Below are 22471 nucleotides of genomic sequence, written 5' to 3'. Positions count from 1 at the left end.
TGGATTTAAAAACAAAGGCTGCTTTTTTCCTCTCTGCCCTGGTTGGGCTGTCCTCACCAGTATGGAGGAGTTTCCTGTACCTGCTCTCCTCTCAGTTGTAGGAGGAAGGACGCACAGGCTTCATGTGTCTGCTTTCCCTGCTACGCTGATGAAGAACTAAATTCCTTTTCCAGCCCTTTGGAGGGCAAACCTCTTCACGTGACAGGAAGGAGAGTTTTCTTCTGTCTCATGAAGAAAGAAACCATTTTAAAGGCCATTTCAATATATAGACATTTCTCTTGGCCATAAACATGCATCGAGTTGCTTGTTTCTGCCATCCTCTAAAACAGAACGCAGAGATATTCCTTAAAGGGAGCTCAGCTGTCTGAGCTAGAATTTGGAGATGACAGAATTTCAAAATTCATGAACAGCAAGTCCCCAAATGTACTGAAAATCTGCGCCTTCTTGATGGTCCAATGTCCATTTCACATAGTGCCAGCCAAGCACTGGCTTTATGCTCAGAAATCTACTCTTTTCCTCTCAGTCCACAGGATTCCAGTCTCAGAAAAGGCTGGGACAAGCAAAGGACCATATTCTCTGGCTGCTTCAGGGGTGGCCACCTGACCAAAGACTGGCCAATCAGGGCCAAGGAGGCTCATTTGGGCACTTTGGTTTCGGCTACTAGGGAAGAAGATTCTTTCCCTTTCCTGCTGTACGAAAGCCTGAGGGGACATGGAGATTGGGCTGCTATGGACAAGTTGTCCTCACAACGGGGAGCCTGATGAGAATGAAGCCAATACTGTGCCCACACCCCCATCCACGTGTTTGTTTTCCAAGGTTTCAATTACTCTCAGTCAACCATGGTCTGAAAATATTAAATGAAAAACTCCAGCAATAAATAATTCTTAAGTTTTAAATGGCTAGCCATTCTGGGTAACATGATGAAATACTGTGCTGTCCCACTCCGTCCAGCCCGGGACGTGACTCATCCCTTGTCCAGCGGATCCACATTGTACAGATCCCCACCCAGGAGTCACTTAGTAGCCATCTTCGTTATCAGACAGAGGGAGACTACATTCATGTAACTTTTGTTACACTGCATTGTTAGAACTGTTTTAGTTTACTATTGTTGTTAATCTCTTACTGTGCCTAATTCATAAATTAAACTTGACCATAGGTATGCATGTGTAGGAAAAAAACAGTATATATGGGGTTCAGTAGTATCCATGGTTTCAGGCATCCACTAGGGGGTCTTGGAACTTACTGCCCGCAGATAAGGGGGGACTACTGTACATCAGAAGACGGGGCCAAGGTAGAGAAATTGAGTCCCGGTGACATCATTTGAGCATTTGAATCTAGTAGTGCCTAAGCCAGCCTCCTATCCCATGACTTCTACACGAGACAGTGAATTTCCAGTTTTTCCCTGAGTCAGTGTAAATTGGGTGTTCTCAATCTTCTAGGCACCTTCTATCCAGACATCAAGCAACGTGGCTGGTTCTTGTACATACTCCCAGTAGAATCTGCTCCATCAGTTTAGAGTCACACCTTGTTATATCTGTATAATATTCTCAACGTCTTAAAACACCTTGACCAATGCATTATTGCATTTCATCATGGGAGTTTACCCATCTCACCTCCATGTGGTAAGTGGCCCCCCAAGGTGACATGGTGGTAGACAGAAGACCCCTCCCTTCCCACATCTTCTTTCCTTGAAATAAAAAGTTAAACATTTTAAGAACTACTCAAGGAAAGCCGGTCTGGAGAAGGACATGGAAACACAGAGGTTCTTATTCACAGCAGCCTCATTTGTAACAGACAAACATTAGGAGACACTCCGTGTCCACTCCGTCTGCAGTGGGCACCTCTGCAGAGTGGAGGAGTATGAAGCTTTTAACAAGGCGGAGCCGAATGTGCAATTGCCAAGAAATACCAAGTGAAAAACACTGTGTGTAGTGGGCTATTGTTTGAAGACTTCAAAAAGAGCATGGCTTACTACACACGCAATCTTACAGATGCACAGATAGTCTCTGGCAGAAACTGGGGACAGTGTTGCCTCTGGAGAAGGGGATGGGGAGGCTGGAGACGGGGATGAGAGAGGCAGGCTCTTTCTTCACAGGTAACCCCCTTTTTACCTTTTGAAATGTGTACAATGTACATGTTTTACCTATTTTATATTTTTACGTTAGATTGACTAATTTAAAAAAAAGAAATACAATTAACCACTATAATTATATAGCCACTTTAATGTGAAGCCACCACAGGGCCGAGCTGAGTCGTGACTTGGCTCCTTCCAGAAGCTGGGGCTGGGGCTTGTTCTACCTGGATGCTGACAGGGGGTGAGGTGGGGTGGCGGGGGCCGATTGGGCGTCAACTCTGAGGGGTCCTAGAGGGAAAAAGCCACAGGGGCTATTGGAGAAATTAGGCAAATTTTTAAATGAAATCTTTGTCGGGGGCTGGCTAAAGGACATGGTTAAGGGGCTGCAGGGGCCTGTAGCTGGAAAGGGAAAAAGGCAGCTAGCTATTTTCTGGAGGGAAAGCAAGGTCCTCAGTAATCTGCACATTCATTCCATGTCTTAACACTTTCACTGTGCGTCTTCAACCCAGGTATTAATCTGCACCATGTCTGCAGAGCCCAGGGCCGTGACTGTCTCATTCACCAATGCTTCTGGGGGACCTTGTTTTGACAATGGGTATATGGCTAAAAATCCTATGGGGGAAGAACCACTTTCAAATGAACTGAGATCAAGGGGAGTGAAAGGAGAGATGAAGGATGTAAGAGCCTAAGAATCTGATGGGTCCGACACCTTCCCCAGGCCCCCAGGAGGTGGCACCGAGAATGCTGGGGCCATAGCCAAAGCAGCAAAAGGAACTAGGGGAACACTTTGAAAAGGGCAGGTACTCAGCCTATGAAGAGCCTATGAAGAGGGCTGTATGACTCAACCTGAACAAGCACCTGTGGTTCAAGAACCAGCTTGCTGAGGGCCAAATGCGCTTCAGAGCAGTGATAGCAACAACCCAGCGATCCCAGGGGGAGCCCGGGACCCTCTCACCCAAGACCCTCTCAGGTGCTTTCTCCCACCTCCACGATGTTTGGGCACCCATCCGGTGCAGGCTCTGCAGACAGGAATAACTCTGGCATTAGGACATCACTGAATTTACAGGAGAGTCTGACCCTGACATGTCTTGCAGGTTCCAGGTGGACGGAGGGTGGCGTTTGGTGAGCTTTGTCAGTGTCTTTGCCGGAAGCTGTGTCTGGATGGCGTTCTTTGCTTTACTGTTCCAGTGGGAACAGCACACCATCTATTTATCTAGGGCGCGGCTGGTGGTCATTTGGCTTGTTTTCACTTTGCAACCATCATACCTCATGCTGCTGTCATTACTGGGTTTGTGCACATGTTCTCGTTGGTTCCTAGGCCAACGAGGTAACCCCAGGGTGGGATTACTGTTCACGGGTCCAGCTTTATGTTCAGCTTTAGTGGATGCGGCCAAAGCGTGTTCCAAAGGCTTTCACTGGTTTGCGCTCCCACTGGAGCGCCTGCTGCTCGGCGTCCTCACCAACACCGGGAATTCTGAGACGTCCTAGTTTCGGGGCATCTGGTGGCTCTGTGGCTGTCATTGTGGTTTTACTATTCTTTTCCTGGGGGAAACTGAAGTTGAGCACTCACTGAGCATTAATTAAGATTTCCCATGTAAAGTGTCAGTTCACGTTTTTTGCCCATTTTTATTTCAATGGATGCATATAACTCCCTTTATAATTGCTGCAAACCTATTTTTCTCCATTCTGTTGCTTTTTTTAATCCTTTGTGTATCTTTTCATGAATAGAATTTGTTTTTTAATGCTGTTTATTTCATTGCTTCTCAAACTATCTGTGGGTGATGGACCAGTTTTTGGTTTTTTTCCATTCCCATCAGTGGCACACTGATATGTTTTAAAATAAGATTACTGATATAAATTAAAAATGTAAAAAGTACTGAGACAACTATTTTTTAAAAAATTAGTAAGAGTTTATTTGAGTCAAAACTGATGACATATGCTGAGGAGCAAGAGCTCAAACGCTTCCACGATAATTATGAAGGATATCGATCATGCTGAGTCCTTCTCTGTGACTTTGACTTTGAATTCTTTATTAGGTTTTCTTCGAGTGAAACACCTGTATTAAGCCAGACACATTTAGACGTGTGACAGATGCTGCAGGATCTAAAACGAGAGGATAAAGGTATCACACTGGCCTGCAATGCTGAAAATGGAGCACGACAGGAAAAAAAGAATCTGAGCTACCAGACACGAAACAGAGAAACACTTGAAAACTAGCATAATGACAAAATGTCCTCAAGCAGAGAAGTCTGAAAACAACCAGATTAAGAATGGAATATATTCTTCCCTGGCATATTTCTTGCCATATGAATGGTTTCCCAGAATCAAAACCAGGGAACATAGCGATCTTACTCATTTACATGCCATCACCCAGAATGTTCTATGAGTTTATCATTTTGAGGAAGAACTCTGCTGGTGTCAGAGCCTGGAAATGAAAGCAAATTAATTTTAGATGTGGCAAGATCATCTATTCCACTTGTTCATGCTTTTCTCCATTGAAGTTTTGGTTTCATATCATCCAACATCAATTAATTTGCCCGGATGATATCTGGAGTACTTTCTGAATGTCCAAGCTTCGGGGGTGTAAACTCAGTGTGGCCCATTTTAAACAGGTCTCCTTGAAAGGCCCTACTGCACATTCACTTTTTGTCAAGTTCATTTCTGAATGGGTCACTCTTCTGGGCCAACTTTTCCATAATTGGAGAGAGAGACAGAGAGGCAGAGATGGTAAAGGAGAGCACCCTATGCCAGCTGTGTCTTCATGTGCAACAGTTACCTGCTCATTTTCCTCCATCTCCTTTCTACCCGACTCTGATCTGGCAGAAACGTGGCATAAAATTATAGTGGAAAGCGGTGACTCTTTCCAGACGCACTTCAGTTTTCCACACTGTGGGCAGTAATGGCAAAGGAATGGGCAGTATCTCACAGTCCACTGGCATCATGAGTGTTCAGGTTGTGCAAGAGTGTTGAGCGTGTGGGTGCTGAGTGTGTGTGTGTTGAGTATTTGAGTGTGTTTATGGCCCACATGCATCTGTTGGGTAGTGTGTTGAGTATGTGTATGCACTGAACATGTGTGTTGAGGGTGTTTGTATGTGTGTTGTGTGTCTGTGTATTAAATGTCTGAGTGTTGAGTGTATATGTTGAGTGTGTGTTAAGTGTGTGTGTGCATGCCTGCAGGTGTGCTGTGGTAGGGATGTGTGTGGCAGGGAGGATAAAAACATACCCACTTTGGGTCACACACATTACATCCGGAATCCAAAGGGCTGCTCCCAGAGTCAGCTTTCTTTTGTGTGATGTGCAGCTAGGCACAAATGAAACAGCAGCAGCGACCAGCTATTATTTATTTGGAAGGGATTACTTTGAGTAATCTGGAAAAGCAGAGGACAGACACCAGGGCTGGTCTCCACCCTTCGCCCACACTGTGATCTCATGATTGGTATCTTCTTGGTCATCTCTGTCTTCACTGGGACTCACAGTCCACTTTTGCTCTATTTCAAGTGAAAAACTAAACCTTAATTATTCAGAGAGAATCACTGGATGGGGCACAATTCACCAGGAAAGTGTGTGTGGAGCAGGGTGTGGGGTGAGGGCAATGACAACAAATTCACCATCAAGGCATCGGCTCAAAGACTCTTGTCCAGTTACTGATGTAATGTGTGTAAGACCCCCAACGAGATGGAAAGCTTTTTAGCTTTGGGATTTTCCTTCATGTCCCCACATAGCCCCCTTCCCACTTGGCTCCATTAAGCTCTCAATAATAACAATGATAACAGCTAACACTGGGCACCTACTCTGTGCCAAGCTTCACTCTAGTCCACAAGGTGCTGTGGTCTGGCCCCTGCAGCCCTCAGCCTTCTCGGCTCATACCGCTCCCTCTCCGTGCTCCGGCCACACCAGCCTTTTTTTTCTGTTTCTTGGCCCCACTAAGCATGTCCCCATCTCAGGGCCTTTGCGCTTACAGCTCCCTCTGTCTAGAAGGCTCTCCCTCCAACTCTCAGCATGGTCCACTCTGTCAAATGCTGCTGAAAGGCCATCTAAGTTCAGAGCCGTAATCACTGGACTGGGGCAATGCAGACATTATCGGTCATCTTGACAGGGGTGTTCTCAGTGGCTTAGGGACAATAGAAGCCCAACTGCAGAGCGCAGAGGAAACAACACAGAGTGAATAAGCAGAGACGGTAATTACAACAACTTTTCCATTAAGGGAAGCAGAAAAATAAGGTGATGGCAGGAGCGAGATGCGGGGTCTAAGAGGGTTTTTTGTTTTTTTCCTTTTAAGGCAAGAGATAAGAAAGCATGTCTCCGTATGGATGGAAATGACACTGGCCTCTGGCACGGGGCCCAGATGAACGGGAGAGAGGGCATAATTTCTGAGAAGAGACATTTTGGAGAGGAGCAAAGTGAAAATGGGATCTGATAGAAAAACTGTAGATTGCCAGACAATGTTGAATTGCCTCAATAAATTTAATGCTCACAGAATCCTATGAGGTAGAGATTGTCATTCTTATTATTTTATAGATGAGGAATCTAAGGGCCAGAGATGTAAATTAACTTGTCCAAGATCACGCTGCCGGCAAGGGGAGGAGGTGGGATTTGAAGGGAGGTTCTGACTTCTGGTTAATTACAGGATCCGAGTGCAAGATTATGAAGGTTGAAAAGTCAGCTCTTTAAGCCAGAACAAAGCCCAAGAGTATGAGAGCTACACCTAGAAACTCAGGTTTGCAATTCAGGTGCTAGAGAAATGGAATAGTTCCGGTGGTTTATAAATAGTGAAAATTTTAAGATTTTGTTTAGTTGCCAAAAAAAAAAATGTTATCTGTTGACAGTGTTCAGTTTCTCTACTGGGAGGTGAGACACTGGATGTTTGCTTTGAGCCACATTTTCTGTTTTGTGTGCTTTTCTCTGTGTGTGTTACACTTCACAACAAAAGGTTTAGAAATAAACCCAAACTGCCTTATTGATGGTGGATGACATGTGACCATCTTCCCTCAAAATGTGGGTCAACTTCGTAGTTCCCAAACATGACCAGTCATCAGAACCACCTGGGGGGACTTGTAAAATGAAGAGTCCCACCCAAGTCCAGGGACTCAGAATTCCCTGGCCCAGGGCCCAGGCTTGTATCATCAGAAAGCTCCCTATGACTCTAATGCTCAGCCCAAATTGGGAACTGCAGGCCTCCAGCATGCCAAGGCAGTTAAAAATCAATGCTTTCTGCAATGTTGCTTCCTCGGCCTTCGGAGATGCTCAAAATATGACTCATGCCAGACAGAAGGCTGGTTAATTCAACAAGGCCGTACGTTCTGCCCCTACACCCTGAACTTGACTCTATCCTTTACCTTCCTTCTGATCTTTCCATTGCTTCATACCGTGGAAATACGAAAATACACGCAAATACAATGTGTTACAGAAAAACTCCTTCAGCTTAAACACCAAAGGATCATAAAAATGAGCTCATCTCTTCCTTCCCTTTAGCGTTTCTCTCTCTTGACACCCCCTGGGGAAAGACCCCATGGCATCCTGAGAAGACAGCTCTGAGAGAGGTCAGGGCCACGGGTGGAGCCATTTACACTTGTGTGGGAGCCGACCAGTCTCCTAATTGAAATGAGCATAGCAGCAGTTAGGTGCTGCACTTGCTGAGAAGGCCACAGCCATGCGCTGGTCAGAGAAGCAGAAGTTGTCCACACTGATCTTTAATCTAAAGCCAGTTAGAAACCAGAGTGGCCATGGCCACTTCCGGAAGGGAAGGGCAGAGAAGCTCAGATGGAGGTTGATGTCTCAGGAGAACGTGAGGGCTGAGGTGGCAAGAACCAGCCTTCGTTCACGATGCAAACTCCCAGAGGTCCTAAAGAAGGCGGCTCTGAGAGTATCACTTTCCCTCATTCTCTAGCCTAGAAAGAACACAATCAAAATACAGCTCCAGGTGCCGCCCTTCCGCAACAGGAAAGAAGAATGGAGCATGAGTTCAGGACTGGCTTTGCAATTTGAATCTCAGGAATGGCTAAGAAACAGCAGTGCCTTCTGAGCAAAAATGCTCTATTGAAACTTGACTCATCCGTGGCAGCTTATTGTGTTTCCCCCTCTCCTTCCTTGTGACACAGAGGAGTGAGGTGAGTAATGCTCTTGCAGTGAGAGAAAAATAGATCCCCAAATGCCTTCCATTATGCTAAAAGCCTGTGTGACCAGCTGTGGCAGCGGGAGGTGTGGCCACCTCTATTACAGGAGGAGAGTCAGAAGTTCTGACTCCCTCTTCAGGACTATTTGTGGTTCTATTATAACAGTGCACAGGCAGGGACTAGGACCTGATAAGCATGGAGAAGTCTACCAGCCCTGCTGGGGGTCCTGTGAGAGCCACAGCGGTCAGGAGCCCTTGCATGCAGGAGTCCCCAAGGCCACACAAAAGGAAAATAGGGGATCACTTTCTGCTGCCAGACACGGCTCTGTCTCTTTGCCACAGGCCGAAGAACCACCTCTCCTTCCCCAGAGTTAAAATAGCTAATATTTACTGAGCGCTGTTACATGTCAGGCACTGCGCAAAGCATTTTGCATGGGTTATGTGAATTAACTCGTGTGTACACACACACACACACACACACACACACACACACACACACACACACACACACACACACACACACACACACACACACACACACACACACACACACACACACAGTGGGTACTAACAGTGTCTCCTTTTACAGATCAGAAAACTAAGTCTCAGGAAATTTCAGTAACTGCCCCAGAGTTGCCTGGCTGATGCAGGACACAGACCCAGATAGTCTTCAAAAGAGAGCTCTAAACAAACAGCCATATTGTATTATCTGCTTGGCAGATAACATAATGTGAGAAGTACAGGAAACAAGAGAAGTATAGGGAAAAAATTCTGTTGCTTCACATATTTGTTTCAAGGACTCTTCAGGTCTTTATCTTAGCGATAGGAATATTGGTCAGTGGTCCCAGATGTCCTAGAAGCATTTCTTTTTTGCTACCAAAGTCCTCTTATGGGGATGTGGTCATTGCCAGAGCTAGAGGCTTGTTAAGAAGGCAACACAGGTACAAATCACTCATAATTATGTGAACCTTCCTTCTCCCTCACAAAAACTTTAAAAAAATTTAAAAGCCTCCATCTTCCCCTACGCAGTTTTTAAAAGATATATATTAAGTTCCAATATATCAGAAACATATTTTCCCCTTCTGGAATGGATCACATTATCCTCTTACCCAGATGGAACTATGCTAGGAAGAAAAATGTTTGTCTCAATGGCATTTTCTTATTCAGCTAATTGATTTTTTAAAATAACAATAATGCTTGAACATCCAGCCGCCTAATTACCAGCAGCTTTTTATTTGCACTATCATTAACTTCACAGCTGCTTTGCCGGTGACAAGTGGCACCACAGAGAGACGTCAGCTGCAACTGTTAGTTTCTGAAAGGAGGGACACGAAAGAGGCTTGACTCAGCCACAGTCAGCGAGGGCTTCCGGCTGATTTCAGCAGCACAAGTACCCGACTTCGAATGGAGGAAACTGCATGTGGAACCATGTTGGGTGGAAGGGACCTTGGAGGCTCGATTCTCTCTGTTTACAGATGAGGGCACTTGAGACCCAGAGAGGTTAAGTGCCTTGCCTACGATCACACAGCTAGTCACCTCTAGCACTGGAACTAAAGCCCAGGCCTCCTGATTCCTTAGCTTTTTTTTTTTTTTTAATTGAAGCATACATACCGAAAAGTGTACATAGCCTAAGAGTACAATTTGAATTATCTTTAAGTGAACTCAACTAGGCAACCACCACCCAGGTCAAGAAATAGACTATCTCCAGTGACTAGGTTAGCTCAGTTGGTCAGAGCATGGTGCTGATAACACCAAGGCTGACGGTTCGATCCCCGCATGGGCTGCACCCTCCCTAAAAGAGTCAGCTGTGCCATTGTAGCATGAAAGCAATGTGTAACCAATGACCATGGCTGTTCCTCAGTAAAATTTAAAAAACAAACAAAAAACAACACTTAAAAAGAAACAGACCATCCCTAGCACCCCAGAAGGCTTGCAGTCCTCTCCTTCACTCACTACAATCTCTCCCTTCACAGGTCACCAAGATCCCGACTTCTAACACAATAATTCCTTTGGCTTGGCCCATGCTCTTTCAATAAAGAGCTATTTTATGTGGAGTTTAGGTATTTGGACCTAAAAAACAAACCTTCTGTCGTCTTGGAGTGTATTAGGTAGTGCATTAGGAAAGTAGATCCCAAAAGGAAACCCCACATCCATTAAAGAGTATGGGGTCTCCCTTGGGAGTGACGAAAATGTTTGGGAACTAGATAAACAAGATGGTTGCACAGCATTGTGAAGGTACTAAATGCCGCTTAATTATTCATTTTAAAGTGATTAATTTTATGTTATGTGAATTTACTGCAATAAAAAATTCATCACTTAATATATGTGCATTTCATTGTACATAAATTTAAACTAAAAAGAAACTATTCAACTAAAGAAAAAGAAAAGCGCATATCGCTGACAAGGGCTTGTCAGTACCTCGCACGCGTCCAGCCCTCTGCTACCTGGCCAGTAAGCCTCCTATTGCCACCTTCGCGTTCCCTCCAGCTCTCTTCTTATTGCATGGTCACATGGCTTTCTTCCTCATCTCACCACTGAAATGTCCCTTATCAGGGTCATCTTGCCAAAGCCAGGAGTGGCTTCTCTGTCCTCATTTTATTCAACCTCTTGGCAGAATCCAGCCTAGATGACAACTCTCTTGCTTTTGCAACACGTGTCCAGGCTTCCGTGACATCACGTTTGTCTGGTTTTCTTCTTACCTCACTGGCCCTTCCTCATTCTCCTTTGCGCCTTCTCCCCCCCTTTGAATATGCAGAGCCCAGGGCTCTGTTCCTGACCACCTCTCCTCTCTTCTCTAGCTGGGGGCCCTCATCCAGTTCATCCATATGTCTATGACTTGCAAATAAGTTTCTCTAGCCAAAACATCTCCCTTGAACTTCAGGTGTGGCTAACCAACCACCCAACCGACATCTCTACTTGGATGTCTCACACAGCTGAGACAGAAATATGAATTCTTTCCTATCCCAAGTCTGCTCCCCAACTCGGCTCTCTCATTTTTGTAAATGGCGCCATCATCCATCTAGCTGCTCAAGTGAAAACTTAGTCATTGTGCTTGAATCGTCGCTTTTCCTCACACCTCACTTCTAACCCATCCTATTGGCTCTGCCTCCAAAATTTAAATCTTTTTTTTTTTTAGATTTTTTTTATTGGGTAATTGGGGGAGGTGAACAGTGTTGGGGAACTGGGGAAGGGGACCAGCCAAGTTGTTGTTCTTCAATCTTCACTGTGGAGAGCACCAGTTGCCATCTGGCTTCCTGTCGGCAGCTCACTGCCTCTAAGCTCAAGGTGCTGTGTTCAGTCTTAGTTGCAGATGGGCGTAGCCACCATCCCATGCGGGAGTCGAACTAGCAGCCTTGTTGTTAAGAGTGCATGCTTTATCCACTGAGCCATCTGGGCGGGAGCTCAGTTCAAGGTGCCGAGTTCAGTCTTCGTTGCGGGTGGGCATAGCCCACCATCGAACAGGCAATCTTGTTGTTACACAAGTTGAGCCATCCTGCCACCTGTTGGCAGCTCAGCGACAGCTCAGCTCAGGTGCAGTGTCACTGGCCCATGTGGGAATCGAACCGGAGACCCTGTTGCTCAGAGCTCGTGCTCTTAAGCCAACTCTTAACCAACTGAGCAACTCGGCTGGCCCCCAAAATTTATCTTAAATCCAACCACCTTCCTCCATTACCATCCCCGCTGCTCCAACCCTGGTACAGAGTCCCTTCATCATCTGTTGCCTGAACTATTTCATTATCTTCTAATCCTCATTATCTTACTTCCCTCTTGTCTTCCTTTAGTCCAACCTTCACCCAACAATGGGAACAATGTTTTTAAAAGGTAAGTCAGGTCCTGTTAACACTCCAGTGAGTGCCCATTACATTCAAAATAAAACCCAAATTCTCACTAGGTCGAGGGGTCTGCCCCAGCTTACCTCTCCACTGTCCCCTCACTCAGGACATTCCAGCCATACACATCTTCTTTCTCTCCCCTGAACAGGCCAATCTTGTTCCCATCGCAGGGTCTTTACATTTGCTCTATCTGCTGGGAGCATTCTTTTCCCGTCTTTAAACAGATGCCTCTTCTTACTATTATAACCTCTTCACTATGACCTCAACTCAAACATCACCTCTTCTGAGAGACCCTTCCCTGGCTGCCCCACTAAAAACAGCCTCTCTTGCTTATGATCCTATTTAATCTTCTTGATAGCTCTTATCTGTACCTAAACTTTTCTTATGTATTTATGGTTGACTTGTTTGATGGCTGTCTCCTCCTACTAGAAGGTAAGTTCTTTGAAGGCAAGGAGTCTGTTTTACTCATGGCTGTATCTTCAGCACTTAGAGCTGTGTTTGGAAATAAAAGCACTACATAAATACAAGTTGACTGACTGGATCTCATCAACTCATCTAAGAAGATGGGAAAGCAAAGTTGTTTATCATAATATGGTGTCCATTACTTATCATTTCAGGATGCCAAGTTGCAAGTAACATAAACCTAATCCAGGTCGCGTTAAGCAACAGTGAGAGAGAAGACCAGGCACAGCTGTGTCTTCAGGCACAGCTGGTACGAGAGGCTCAAATTACATCACCGGAATTACTGTCTTTCAATTCCTCCTTTTCTCTTTCTTTCCTCTGGATTGGTTCCACCTGCTGGCAAGCCCTATCCATGCAGTGGCTCCTGCCAGCTCTGGGCTTACATTCTATGTTGTACAGTTCGGCAACCCCAGCAGAAAGAGAGCTGTCCGTTCCGAGTAGTTCCAGCAAAAATCTCAGAATTGACTTTCAGCAATCCCAGCAGAAAGGGTCCATTCCGAGTAGTTCCAGCAAAAATCTCAGAATTGACTTTCAGCAACCCGAGCAGAAAGAGAGCTGTCCCTTGCTAGTAGCTCCAGCAAAAATCTCAGAATTAACTTTCATTGGAACAAGCTGGATCACATGCCTACCCTGGAACCAACCACTGTGTCCAGAGGAATGGAATATGCTAATTAGTCAAGCCAAGTCACTCACCCACTCCTAGATGGATGTGGTTGGGAGTTGGCATTGCCATTACTCACATGGTTTGGAGGCAGAGGAGGAGTGGTCTTCTAAAGAAAACTGCAATGCTATCACTAGGGAAAGATGAAAATTGTAGACAGAAAAAAAACGTCCACCATGATTGTCTTTTTGTTTTAGAGAACTGAAGTTTTTGTCAGTTCCAGAAGAATCTGTCATTTTAGAGCTTAAGGATGCAGAACTGTCTGACTGCTATCATCTTACATGGCAGCCTGATGAACTCACCCACTGAACATTCACACAGCACTGACTATGCACCTTATCTCACAAGGCCTATGTGACAACTCCTACCCTAGATGGGGTCATGCTTTGTCAGTCTCCGGTCTCTCAGTGGTGCTGAGTTTCATTACTAAGGCCTGACCTCAGAAGTTTCAGTCAACATCCCTGACTCTCGTTTCTCTGGTATCAGGCTTCAAAGTTCCTGAGCCCTGCTCCATGAAGCCCCATCTCTCTAGCTCTACAGGGTTTACCTTTGTTTTGCATCGTTAGTCTTGATTTTGCCTCTCACTTCATTTTGCTGGACTGCTCCTTCCTACCCCATCTTTCTGACCAGCCTGGCTGAATCACTGTGCCTGTTGCTACCCAAAGTCTGTCTTCACATCAGTCATTTCCCTCACCAGGTGATCCCTTCCTTAATCTTCAGTGATGAGTCTGCTCACCTTCACGAGTGTTCACTTCCCCAGAAAGGTAACGAGACCATCCCATCATGTGCACAAGGCAGTTTTAAATGAGAGTCTATCCTATACTAACTATCTCTAAGGAAGGCCATTTTCCAGGTTAAGCTGGAACTGGGCAATCTTTAAAGGGAAGACATCTTCCCTTTGCCTGCTTTCACACAGAAGGAAGACTTGGATGGAGATGAGCTCATTGCTACCTCTTGCAATTACCTTTCACATATTCACAGATTGACACTCAGTAGGTCATCGGTTCTCACTTCTCCAAATTCCATTCATGTATTAAAATCAAGTTTTCCTAACCCTTTCAGAGTGTTACTCCCCGCTTGGTCCTCTGCAGTTATTTGTCTTATGCTCTGGGGCTGAGATATGGTAATACCGTGTTTCCCCCGAAAATAAGACCTAACTGGAAAATAAGTCCTAGCATGATTTTTCAGGATGCTTGTAATATAAGCCCTACCCCAAACATAAGCCCCAGTTAAGATCATCAGCCAGACATGACTGTTTGAATAAATGTAGATTTCTGTACATGAATAAATGAATAAATGTAGATTGTTGGAGCTAAAATTAATATAAGACCTGGTCTTATTTTCGGGGAAACATGGTAAGAGGACTGTAGATTTTTCTTTTAGTCATAAACTTAGGGACAAAGTATTCTTCATGATCGTGCTCGTCATTTCCTTTTTCTTTAACTGCAGAAAGCCACTCTGGTGGTCAGGTGAATTCCTACGCAGTGATCTTTGGCACAGGTGTTCACATTCTAACTTCTTATGTTGGTTAGACCCAAGCAGAAACATAAAGTTGATTTCTCTAGAGAAGATGCTAAGCTGACCCACAGGTATAGTGTTATTCCCACCAGAATATAAAATCCATGATGACAGACTCTTTGTTTACTTATGACTTTATCTCCAGTACTCGGCATATATAGGCACTCAATGACTACAAATTCATTCATTCATTCATTCATTCATCCATTCAACAAATGCTTACTGAGCATGTACTAAAGACGGTACTGTGCCAGGTGATACCTGGGGTCACAGGAATAAAAGCAAGTATATCTGGGAGGATATTTCAGCCACAGGTAACAGAACTGTCTTAAACAATTAGGCATTTATTAGTGCACATTAAGTGGAAGTCCAAATTTAGATCAACTCAGGTTTGCTTGATCCACCATGAAGGATCCAGGTTTTTTCACAGCTTCCTCCTAAGACTTGCTCCCACTGGGAGAGGGGGAGACGGGAGGGAGAGAGAAATATCATAGGTGGCTGCCAGTAACAGCTAGAGTACCAGCAAGAGAAAGAATCAATCTTCCTACAAGAGGAAGACCCCTCCTAGAAGTCTCCAGCACTCCTCTGGCTTCCCAAAGGCCCACATACCCATTCCTGAATCATGGATGTAATCATGGATGTAAGACCACTCTGAGGGTGGGTGGGCTTTCCCTGAAATAAGGGAACTGCACTGAAGAAGGGTGGCCCTCTGGACACATAGAGGTTCTGTCAGAAAGGAAAGGAGGAGGAGCCAGAGGCCTAGGGGTGGGGCTAGGGGCCGGCATTACCACTTGCTACAAGCCGTCATTAGCATCTATAATGAAAGTCTATAGTTGTTTAAAGGGCCTGCTCAAATATTTCTCATGTAACCCTTATAATGACTGCGAAGTGGTAGTTCTCATCCCAGGGTAAGTCAGAATCACCCAAGTGGTGGTTCTGGTTCAGAAGGTCTGTTGTGGGGCCTGGACAGGCGTGATTCTGACAGCCAGCCTGCATGGCACAGCGTGTGGTAAGCTAAGCACCGCCACCCCACAGGTGGGCAAGTAAGAATTCAGCACAGTCCCTACCCTATGAAGCTGACACTAAAGGTCAAGTAAGAGATTTGACATATGTGCCAGAGAGTTCAGGGGAAGAAAAGCTTCCTCTAAGCCAGCAAGGTTCCTGGGCAAGAGTGGGGCCTCCAAAGATGAGTAAGGCTCCAGTAGAGAACCCGGGGGGAGAAACGTAGCCAGAAGGGCACAGCGTGAGCCAGGTGGAATCAGATGGAACACTTGTCAAATTCATACGTCATGTTTGTCAGAGGACAAGCTGATCTCTGGTTTGTTGCCATGTGAGTACATGCAAAAGGGAAGTTTTCTCATCTTGAACTACTGATGGAGAAATTGAGGTTTGTTTCCAGGATTTGATGCATCAGTGCTATCTGATATTCCTGATACTTTGCTGGAACTATTCACCAAGCTTCCTCTTTGAGCACAAAGGGGATTTTAAGAGACAACAATTGGGGTTTTTATATATTTATGTTTTAAAAATTAGAATCATTGGGTGGAAAATCCCTATGAGATCACCTCTCTGCTCTACCCAACCTGTGCAGGGAGTGGGGGGGGATACATAGTGATTAGAGGAGGAGGCATTTAATTCCTTCTCAAAGCAAAGTAAGATAAACCTGATCAAATCCAGCCAGGCTGCAAAAGCGATTAAGAGGAATGTTAGAAACAACCTGGAGAATATGGAGGAAGTTTGTAAATTGGCTGGCAATTGGATTACATTTAAAGATTCAATTAGCAACAGATTCAGAATAGTTTCCTTTAGTGAGTTTAACTCCCAGGCAAGAGGCCTGGCAGTTTGCTGATAGCACAGAAAGTGAGTCATGCAGCAGTGGCTTAGCCAGGCTGGCACAAATGTCACCCACTCACTTTGATGGATGCACCCCCTGCAATGGAAATATGTGGACCGATATTGATTTTTGAAAACTCCACCATTACTCATTGTTCTTGACAACTTGTTTTCCCTTCTTTGGTATACCTTCATTGTTGGTACTTCTTGCTGCCTCTAAATTGCTCTTTAGTGAACTCCAAAGGGGTCTCTCTCATGCTAAAGGGGTTTTTCAGAGGTAGAAAGACAGTTGGCAACAGAATTGCCATGTGTGGACACTGGTAGAATACTGCCTCGCCCAGGTTTCAAGAGTACTCCCTTCATTCTCTATTAAGTGGGTTCAGGGTGAGAACTCTGGGCAGGTCAAGAGTTATCACAGAAAGTATCAATGTGGTAATTAGGTTCAGCAATGAGAAACAAAAAGTGCATACTTTTAAAGTAGAAGACATACTATAAACTTTATAAGAGACTGGTTATTGTCTGGGAGCTCCTAGAAAGGAAACACCAGGCCACAGGGAAGAGGACTGGCATAAGCCAGTAAGGGCAGAGGTAAGAGCTGGCTCGCCTGGTTCCCAGCCCTGTACCCAACCAGCTGTGGAAGACAGAAGATGGGGCAGAAGCAAGAGCAGGCACGTGCAAGCGGGCAGCTGATGTGGGGGTGATGCCGTAGCAGAGGCCTCTCTACAAAGTTAAAGATGACTCACACCCGCTCAGCCAGGAGAGCCAAACGTCTCTGTGGTTCCATCTTTCCTGGTTGGAGCCAGTCTCTAAGTTCTGAGAGCATGATTTCCCTAGTGCCACCTGCGTAGTCTTCTCTTCATGGTGGATCTGAAATCAATAATGCTGACAAGCTGAAAATACTTAGAAACAAAAGATAATATTTTGAAAATATTTGGGCCTTGTTTTGGCAAGTGAGCGGCTTAAACCCAATTTAGGTAGACTCATATCATAAGGGGGCTTACTAAATCTAGGTTAGAAGCAAAGACCCCAGGGCTATGAATGATAGGCATGAGTACTGTTCTATAAAAAGTGGTACTAGAAGCAAAGAAAGATAGTCTTCTCACCCACAGCTGGGAAGAGTACAAAGAAAATTTCACTGAAAAAGATCCCTCTCTCAGTTTAAGCCAGCTGGTCTACCATCTGCTTATGATCATACAAGGAGGAGATCGCCTAAGGAGGTGAATCATTTTGCCCAAGTAATCCTCTCGGTGGGAAAATAAGCCCAGTATGCCTTGCTGCCCTCAAATCTCCTCACCTAAGCATGTACAGAGCTCCCCTCCTTGGGCCTCTGCCGCAGGTTCTTTTCTGCTTTTCTTATCTGGATACTTTTATCTTGGGAAAGTTTATCATGGCAAAGAAGATGTTAGTGGCTATGAAATGGATAGGATCCATGTAATCAATTCAAACTGTTTCACTCGGGCATTTACTCATTCAACAAACATCAAACACCTATTATATGCCAAGTTCTGGAGACCTATAGATAAATAAGACCCGATCCTAAAGGAAAATCAATAATGAGACAATAGTGGAACACAATATATATATATATATATATATATATATATATATCACTGATGTTCTGCTTATCTTAGTGCTTTTCTTTTGCATTGCTCTCAGGTCTCTATTTTATGATGAGAAGAAGACGTGTTAACATGCTTGACAGGCGGGTGAGCCCGCACACTGGACCCAAGATCTCTAGTCCTAGTGTGCATTCTGCTTCTGGGTTCTGATGACATCTCCAGCCTTAGTCATTCCAAATCACTTGCAGGTCCCTGACTGAGCCATAGTATCACACTTGCGTGGCCTTTCCAATGTTGAGCTTTTTGTGTGTGTGAGTGGTTCTTCTTCTCTCATTTCCCTGGCTAATCTGTGCTCACCCTTCAGTCCTCAGTTCAAGGGTCGTCTTTTCTTGGAAAGCTTTCCTGACTCCTTTCTTCAGGTGAAATTGAATGTCCCCATGCTCCTTCTTTTTGATGACAACCAAAAGAAAAAAAAAAGCCCATAACCATTTTATCTAGGCTCACAAACTGTTAGAAGCAGCCATTATATTCACATCATCCTGTTTGTCTTGTGAGGATACAGGGAAATATGCTATCCTCGTTTTTTGTTTTTTTTGTTTTCAGATGGAACGAAAAAAAGTAAAGGGACTTAATCCTGGGCACTTTACAAGTCATAGCAAAAGACAGTAAATAAACATGGGCTCCGTGTTCAATAATTTTCATGAACTACAAGATGAATGGCCATATAGATCTATAAATTGTAGTCACTTTCTTGACTCAGTTACATGAGTTTTATTCTTCCACTGACTGTCAGGTTAATTGGTTCTACTTAACTCTGCCTGTGGAGAAAGCATCAAATTAGGCAGCTAATCAGTAACACTGTAAAAAAAAAAAAAGCCAAACACATTGATGAAATTGTTCATAATCAAGCTATTACGGTCTTGTTTTTCCTATCTGTATCCTTACCAGCAAACACGAATATAAACATCACTTTCAACTGCCTCCAAAGAGACATACCATTAATTAGGATTAACCAAAAGTTCTCTCCACCAAGAAAATGCTTCAAAACATTAACTCCTTATATCTTACTACAGTAATAACCTGATAAAGAAACTGCTATCACGTGCCCAAGTGTCAGAGAAATATAACACTAACTTCGAGAAATCTTTATTCTCCCAAAGTCAATTATAAAGTTCACTGCTATCAAAAGTTTGCTTTGTCCATGTTCTCAGTTCCACTCGTGCCAGGCACACCTTGTCAAATGTTAAAGATGCAAAGAAGAACAAGAAGTAATCACTGCCCCTTGGACATGATGCCTAGAGGAGCTCCGGTTCTCAGCACCAATAGTCCAGGGGGAATCTTACTAGAGGCAAAAATCCCAAGGGAGAAAAAGAGAGAAGAAAGGACGTCTGCCTGCGAAAGCCAGTGAGCAGTCACCAATGCTCTATCGGGACTGGGTCTGTAAAGATAGTCCCCCAGGCAGGAAAGTGGGGAAAGGCCTGAGAGGCAGAGCAGAGAGGCATGAAAGAACAAGGCAGGCTTGTACCTGGAGTGTGTGGTCAGCACTCAGGCTGAGAAGCAGGCTGAGGCCCTGTCGCCGATGGCCTTATATAGCGGGCTAACAAGTTGAGATTTTAAGGCAGGTGTGGGCATGCTTTGATTAGTGTTTCCAGAAGATCCATCTGGCAGCCCCACGTGGAAGATGTATCTCAGGGAAGGACTCCCATTCAAGCTAGGTGACAAATGACGACAGCAGCACTGGGATGGAGAAAAGGGAATACATCCAAGAGACGTTTAGCTGGTAGAGTTAGTCAAATGACTACTGCATAAGCGGGGGAAAGTGATTCCTTTAGCTGAAAATGGGGAAAAAAAAAAAAAAAGGAAGAGCATCAGTGTCACAGAATACAAAAGAAGATAAAGTTGGGCAAAAATATAAATTTAAAAACTTCCTTATAAATAGTCAGTTATGCATTTTCAACCTGCAAAGAGGCTATTTTCAGAAAATATTCTTTAAAAAAAATAAAATAAAATTCACCCTAATGGCTTTTGAAGTGTTGGAATAAATAATCACCAATTGTGCCAAATTTTTTGGAGCACTCTTCAAGCAGGATATGCTTAGTCTCTGTAACTGAGATGCTTATGCCTCGGCAAGCTCTCCTACAGCATAAAATATATATATCAGAAATTGATTTGAAACAAACATGAGATCATCTACAGGAAGTGCCGAGGCATCTTTCCATTAGCTTTTAATGCAGGGCAAACCAGATGAGAAGGTGACATTGCTTCACGGTTTTAAATATGGGTAGCTTGTGCAAGAGAGGCAGCATTCTAAGTGCAAAAACTATAGGGTGATATGGGGAAAGTACACCTTCTTTCCTGCTGGGGATGCTCTGGTACGCTGTTCAGATTCCCTCTTTAGAACTGAGGTTCTCATTTTCCCAGAGCTCAGAGTGTTGGTGGCTGACAGTTTTCTGCTAAATTGTTCTTAGCCCCCTTTATAAGGGCAGCTCACATCTACTGGCTGATCATTTGGGGTTGGGGATAAAGCCCTGGCCCCCTTGACTTAAGTGGGGGCCGGGGGGGGGAATCTTTGAAGGGCCATCCCAGCTCCACAGCTCCTATGGATTGGCTGAGGCCTCGGTTGCAATTGCATCGCAGCTCCTTTTCCCTCTGTGCAATCCTGCTCTGTCACCACTCACAGGTGATCTTCCTAAGGCCACTCCCGAACAAACCTCTTGCACAGAAATCTCAGAGTCCTTTTCCCGGGAACTCCAACCTATGACACCTATCCGGACCACAAACAGCCTTCATGAGCACTAATTCTAGAGAATGAGGGTGTCATTATAAAAATACATATTAAATGTCCTGGGGCTTGAACATAATGAGCCACACTTCCTACTTATATTCTAAAAGTGACATCACAGAGATGTTGTAAATAGCACATAAGTGATCTAAAGGACTTTGGATATCAAGTTATTTTATTGAAAGAATCACAGCAAGGACACATACAAACATGTATATTAAAACGAAGAACAGAAATCGAGCACAGATGACTAGCGCCTCATCACTCAGACACCATAGGTATAGTTTTTTTGGCTACTTATTTTTCCCTTTCTCCTTCCCCACAAAGCTACTTGGCAATGTACCTTCAATCAGCATGGAAAACAAACAATAACAAAAATAGGACATCAAAAGATGCCTGTGGCCCCACTGCCACCTAATGGGTTCTTTGAGCATTAAGGTCTCCATTTTGTAGTTCCTTTTTTTTTTTTCAACTGCTGACACTGTATCGATAAAATGGCTAAATGTGACTATATCCAACTATGGGCCACTAGTCTTAATGGGGAAAAACTCTGGATCATTCTGGCTTCTGGAAAAAGTCATGTTAATTGTTTCCTTTTTCCTCTTTACATTTGGGAACGTCCATCCCCTACCACCTGTTGTTTGATATACTCGTAAGTATCCTTTAAAAAAAAGATTGTTATATTAACTGCCATGCAATAAAAGTGATGTGGAATGTTCCAGGCTTTTTAGCTTTTCTGAGATATGTAAATAAGCTGGCAATGTGAACACGTGAGGGTGGGAAACACCCAGATAAGGAGGGTACTTTCATGGGCTGTGATGCAGATGAATCCAATTAACTCCCGGTTTAAAAGACCATCTTAAGGTTATCACAGGAGGCTGTTACATGAGAAAGCCAAACAGGGCCAAAAAAAATGAAAAAAGCTCCTGTCACCACATCAGAGGGGAAGGCACACTGGAGTCTCTCCTGTATGTGGGGAAGTCAAAGCAATTCTTTCTCATGCTTTCCTTCCTGGCCTTCAAAAGAGCTGCTGTGACTGCTTTGACCTCCACTGCCCACATCTTCCTGCTAAGCCTTGACCCATCTGGCTTTCTACAGCCTTTTGTTTCTGACAACCACAAATGCTTTGTAATCTTCCATATTACTTGAGTTGTTAAGCTACTGTAAGCTCCTAGAGTTCCCCTCACCTATCTGCTGCTTTCCCCACCATTCCACACACACACACACACACACACACACACACACACACACACACGGTACCAACAAAATGTATATGCATTTTAAGAAAGGAAAAAACTGTATTAAAATTGTAATACTCAATATATACCGATAACAAGATGCATACAAGTCCCGTTTGACTTCTGCAATTACAAGAGGTGCTCAAAGTGGTTACCATCAGCGTAATTTTAAGTTTTTTCCTTTCTTAAAATGTGTATACATTTTTTTGACACCCTCTCTCTCTATATATATGTATATATGTATACGTACATATATATGTACGTATACATATTCATACACATGCATGAATTTTGTACTATTTTACAATTCTTTTTTTTTAAGATTTTTTATTGGGGAATTGGGGGGATGGGAACAGTGCTGGGGAATTGGGGGAAGAGGAACAGACAAGTCGCTGTCGT

At 44.2% G+C, this 22471-nt stretch overlaps 1 long non-coding RNA gene across 6 annotated transcripts in view; it reads right to left on the bottom strand.

Annotated features, from left to right (window-relative positions):
- LOC109384894 (uncharacterized) overlaps positions 1 to 22471 on the bottom strand; it is a 37526-nt gene that overhangs the window by 6277 nt on the left and 8778 nt on the right. For all 6 annotated transcript variants that reach the window (XR_002124512.1, XR_002124514.1, XR_002124515.1 and 3 more), the window contains exon 2: positions 19578 to 19884. This is a non-coding gene — a long non-coding RNA (uncharacterized LOC109384894). The remainder of the gene's footprint in view (positions 1 to 19577; positions 19885 to 22471) is intronic.

This window comes from Hipposideros armiger, unplaced genomic scaffold, assembly GCF_001890085.2.
Source record: "Hipposideros armiger isolate ML-2016 unplaced genomic scaffold, ASM189008v1 scaffold_105, whole genome shotgun sequence".
Taxonomy (NCBI): Eukaryota; Metazoa; Chordata; class Mammalia; order Chiroptera; family Hipposideridae; genus Hipposideros; species Hipposideros armiger.
The sequence above is the reverse complement of the archived record's forward strand: the minus strand, read 5'-3'. Positions and strand labels throughout refer to the sequence as shown.